At 42.9% G+C, this 5616-nt stretch overlaps 1 long non-coding RNA gene across 1 annotated transcript; it reads left to right on the top strand.

Annotated features, from left to right (window-relative positions):
* Positions 1-3517: 3517 nt before the first annotated feature.
* Positions 3518-4328, top strand: LOC308653735. The gene is made up of 3 exons (XR_014023101.1): positions 3518-3773; positions 4036-4087; positions 4138-4328. It is a non-coding gene; the product is annotated as an uncharacterized lncRNA (long non-coding RNA).
* Positions 4329-5616: the final 1288 nt, after the last annotated feature.

The raw sequence follows: 5616 nt of genomic DNA, 5'->3' as shown, positions 1-5616 counted from the left end.
AGGACACCATGGCCAGTTCTGGATTTGAAAGGATTCCAGGAAAGGGGAAAGAGAGCATAATACTGTCATTTTAAAGAGGCTACTATCTCAGTGTCTGCAAAGGATTTAACTTGGATGAGTTAACGCTTTGAACTTAATGGGCTAATTTCTTTTCTATCTTCTGTAAAATAAAATCTACTTGGATTGAAAATTTGAGGGAATGGATAAAAAAAGCTCTCATTTATCTACCTTGCCAGATGCTAAGGACATAATCAATCTTAGAGTGGGAAACATTTTCTTTCAAGTACTCTATCTTAAATTCTTGTCTGGAGGTGATTATAAGCAGCTAGGTTGGAGACATGTATCCAAAATGCTACATTTTACAGATGAAGAAAATTAAATCTAAGATAAAGTATTTAATGAACCTTCATTCATTGAAAATTTAGAGGAGAAAAGTCAACGTGGACTATAAGGGTTACTTCTCCAGAATTCCACCAACTCCCTTAAAATAAAGGCACCATCCTTAACTTTATTAGACAGACATTATGGTCCTGTAGTGGAAGATCTTCAGTTACATACATACAATACTTACTGACTCTTTGGATAATGATGCTATAGATGCCTCTAACATAATATAATTGCTTATAGGAAGGTAAGGAGGCACACTCTGGCTTTTAAACATACACATGTGCATGTATACCACATACATACACACAGAGGACAATCAGTGGCCAGAGGTAATATTCAGTCAAAACAGGAAATTCCTTTAAAAATCTTTTGGTAATATATTTACACTTATGGTGGTTTGGTGGTGCATGTTTGTAATTCCATCAGCTTGGGAGGCTGAGGCAGGAGGAATGAAAGTTTAAAGCCATTCTTGGCAACTTAGTGAGCTCCTAAGCAATTCACCAATTCCCTGTTTCTAAATAATATATGAAAAAGGGCTGAGGATGTGGCTCAGTGGCTAAGCACCCCTGGGTTCAATCCCTGGTACCAAAAAAAAAAAAAATGTTCGCACTTATGGTAGGTCATTTTTTTCTTGAGCACATTCTTCAAAACTTAAAATTGCTTTAAAAAATGCTTTAGGTTTCTGACCTTTACCATCACACTAGTGCCATGCCAAGTTTTCAATAAGTATAGCAGCTTCTTATGTGACATGCATTATAATAAATCAATGAGGTTTTGTCAAACATTTCTCCAATTCCCATGCACAGATGTGTGCACACACAATGTGCACACATACAGAATCTCAATTTCCCCTTAAAATTTCTATCACCTCTACAATTAGCATGCAATATTTTACCTTCTCATAGCTTTTCCCTTTCCCCTTCTGGGATACCAGAAGTACTTAGAATACTTTCTGAGCAAAGTATCTGTTTTAAAGCATATAGCAAATGCTAATTGGTGCCTTTTTAAGAGCTGCAAGCATTGTGTTCTCATTAGAAGACAGCTTCAGTTTTCCCAAGTGCATAGTAATCTCAAGGAGGTCTCTCACTTGTCCTCTGGCATGAAAAAAAAATTCTCTTAATGACACCAATTAAGAGGTGTGAATGTCATTTCTACATCTTTGTTCTGTTTCAGGTCAGCAAGTCCAGGGCTCAAAACAAAGTCATAACAACCTTGTTGAAGCTTGTAGACTTTTGTAACATTAGATAGGGAAGTCAGGTAATTCAAAATAACTGCAAGTGTCTTATGACATTTTCAATATATTATTTTATTTATACTCTTTTTTATTTATTCCTACATTTTCCCTATAAAATGAAAATAAGAAAAAAGTTGTAGAAAATTTGTTCTAATCTTACCTGATTCTTCTTTAGTTAATATCACTTATGAGTTTTAAGATAAGAAATTAACTTTTCTTAAATCCCTTTAAACAATGCAATTTTTCTTTAAATATTTTGTTTTATGTGTAGTTGGACACAATACCTTTATTTTATTTTTATGTGGTGCTGAGGATAGAACCCAGCACCTGACACATGACTGGCAAGTGCTCTACCCCTGAGCCACAACCCCAGCCCCCCAAAATGTAATTGTTTTACAACATTCTTTGGATTACTCCTTTAAAGAATGAATTGGACACCCATTCGTTTGCAGTTTTATTTTGACCTCCCATCCAAAAATGTTGATTCCTTGCTCCTTAATGTTTACATGTGCCCATTCAGCAATAATTTGTCACCTCTAACTGAATCAGCTTGTACTATAATGTCATTCAAAATCAGTTCTGCTCGATGAGGCGGTAAAGATCTATGGTTTCCAGGGTAATCTGGCTGAGAACTTTGCAGTGAAATATGGTGTATAGGAAGGAGGGTCATTTTGCTAGAGGAATTTTAATCCTGCAGAGGCAGTAAGAAACATGCCCTCCTGCCGGAAAATCCCATGGTTTCCTTTCACATAAATAATTAATGATTTCTAATGATAATTGAACACAAATATTGGTTGGTGCAAATTTTTATAACTATTTTTTCATGTAATTGGTTAATAGGCTAACTGTTTACACATAACTAGGTTTAGTTATGAGAAATAACAAATCTGCATAAATTTAAATTGGAGTTTATTTTTAATTTTAAGAACACAGTAAAACTAAAATGAAAATACATTTGGAGTTATATTTACTTTAGGTGATATTAGTATCAATGTTATTCTTTGTGCCAAACCTGATAGCTCAAAACACTCTTATGTAGTGTCCGAATGACCTTCTCAGCTGAGTTGAACTGTGTAGTCTATTTTTTAAACCACTTTCAAAATTCAATAGAATATAATATCAACCTCTCAACACCCTGGAGAACTTGGGGTTATTGTTCTGATTTTACATATAAGCAATTGAAAAACCATAGAAGTTGCACCATTTTTCTATAATCACTAAGGAACAAGTAAACAATTTTGGAGCCAAATAAACTCTCAAAGGTATAGTGGTATTCAGGGTCTTGTGTATTGTTTGCCACAAAATATAATGAACTCTTTTCTGAATGTTAATTCCAAGGAATTGCTTGAATGTAATCAAGTTCTTCAATACTTATCCAGAAAGCCACTATAACCCAGTCAAGTCAAATTGCAGATGAGAGATTATGTTCAATACATTTAAATCAGAACTATTCAGGAGTGCTTTCACATTTCCTAATTAATTCATTTTCTTTTTCATCATTAAAACTATTTCCCATAATAATTAATAAAGTCATAAACACAATAAAAATCCTATACTTTAAAATAAAAAAGTTAACTTTTCTAATTAGTACAAAGGGGTCATATATACATCTCCATAAGTAACCACTCCTAAAAATTACTTGTATGTTTTTCTATAGCTAAATGTACAGAGACATATATAAGTGTGAGCACAAACACACACACACACACACACACACACACACATATATATGTATGATGTTATAAACATATATATGTACTTTTTACATACATATATAGTTTTTATTCATGTATCACATAAAAATTATCTTTTCATTTGGGCCTTATAGTCTTCTCTTATGCTGTATAATGATAGCATACTATTCCACTGTATTTAAAACATGTAGGAGGTTCCAACATGGCCGCCGGCGAGGAAGCAGCGATTCCAATGTCTCCACATTAACGGGATCAGAAAGACCCATTGGAACAGCGGCAGTCTACCTACTGAGGAACTTCTAGCAAAATTCCGTTAAGAGGGGACCTGCCGGGAATTGGTAGGTTTATTAGAAGTGTCAGTTTGTCCCAGACAAGTGGATCTTGGCCGGCCACGTGGGCGCGGAGGTCCAGTCCCGCAGCCACCAGCCGCTTCTGCAAGCGGCCAGCGGCCCAGAGCAGTGCGGCTTGCCCGAACCCGCAGACGGCACCCGCCATACCGCCGTCCCGGGGAGGCCCTGCTCTCTCTCTGCGAACGGCCACCACGCCTGCCCGGCTCATAGCCACGCGGCCGCAGCTGCCCGGCTCTACAGGCGGCCCACCGGCAGGTGCAGAGGTACAATCCCGCGGCCACCAGCCGCTTCAGAAAGCGGCTGGTGGCCCCGAGCGGCGCGGCCCGCCTGAACCCGCAGACGGCACCCGCCATCTCGCCGTCCCGGAGAGGCCCTGCTCTCGCTCAGTGAACGGCCACCCCACCCGCCCGGATCTTAGCCATGTGACCGCAGCTGCACAGCTCTCCAGGCAGCCCCCGGCGGCCCGGCCCAGCGAGAAGTGTCCCCGCCTGGCCCAGCAGACAGCCCGTGCCCTCCCGGCTCTACTAACAGCCCCGCCCACCCGGCGAACAGCTCCCCCCCCCAGACAGCGTGAAGGGAATCTAACCAACCCTTTACGAAATAGCGAACTGGGAACTAAAACCAGAGATTGTGTCAGACCAGAGACAAGCCAGTTCCACCCCTCCCTTCAGACACTCCGGCAAGGAGCCAGGGGCCCGCCATAGCAGAGAGGGGAAGTCACCAAAGTTCGGCCAAAGAGATTCCTTCCCAGCGGAATCTACTTTAGCAGGTGTGTGACTCCCACCCACACCAGATACAAACAAGCAGGAAACTTCAAAATCTCTCCATGGGCGTAACCGTAAGGGCCAAAGTACTCTCGACCCCCAACTCCCCCTACTGCCAGTGATGAGGGCGTGACTGTAGGGGCAGAGGGAAGCAGAGAAGACTCCCCACCCCCAAATCCCCCAACCGGGAACTGAGAGGGTGTGACGGTAGGGGCGGAGGGAAACAGAGGACACTCCAGACCCCCAACTCCTCCTACTGCTAGCAGTGTGGTTGTGACTGTAGGGGCTGAGGGAAGTAGAGGGGATCCTCGACCCCCAACTCCTATTACCACCAGCAGCGACACCAATGGTCTTAGCTGCCAGATTCCGAAGGTGTGCCCACCAAAGGGGTCCCGAAAAATTAAACAATTGACTCCCAGACTACAGCTCCACAGCACTGGGGCTTAGATGAATGACAGCGAGAGTGCTCAGTAGTTAGGGAAATAGAGCACTCGGTGGGGCTGAAAGTGTAACCAAATCCTTGGGGAACTGCCTCCGGTGAGCAGGACCTGGCTGGCTGGCAGGAGGAAGGGGAGGAGGGGCCGTAGAAGTGAAACAGCTCTGGACCAACAGGATTGAGAGACTCCCAGGAACCGCCTTACAGGGATTGCTGTTGACACATTGAGGGCAAAACTCAGCCCGGAGGGCACAGCTTTGCCTACGGGAAGAGAAGAAAATGGATCTCTAAGACCTAATTTTATTTCCTATTTCATTTTAATTTTTTCTCTCCCTTTTCCCTCTCTCTCTCCCCTTCCAAGGTTTACTGCTCTTTTCATTCTCCTCTATGCTATCTATCTCCCTCTCCTTCTTTCTTTTCAAGAGCACCTACCTTCCCCTTCCCCCCAACTTTCATCCCAAGCATTACGTCCTCCATTTCGAGTAACTGTCTAAATACAAATAGGTGTGCGCCCTCCCCCCGCGCCTGCAAGGTAGCCGGACCTGCAACCCACCAGCAGGTCAGGCCCAGCAACCTGGGAGTGGCAGAGCCGCCCCACGTGCCTGCAAGGTAGGCGCACCTGCTACCAACCAGCAGAACAGGCCCAGCGGCCTGCCGATGTGGTAGGCACAGTGCCCCAATTGGAGGAGGAGCAGAGCCCATGCCCGCGCCTGTGCGGGAGACTTTGCAACTATACAAGAGTAATACAAAT

Source organism: Spermophilus citellus (genome assembly GCF_964194105.1).
Source record: "Spermophilus citellus genome assembly, chromosome: 7".
Classification (NCBI taxonomy): domain Eukaryota; kingdom Metazoa; phylum Chordata; class Mammalia; order Rodentia; family Sciuridae; genus Spermophilus; species Spermophilus citellus.
Note: the sequence above shows the minus strand (reverse complement) of the source record. Positions and strands in the feature narration are given on the sequence as shown.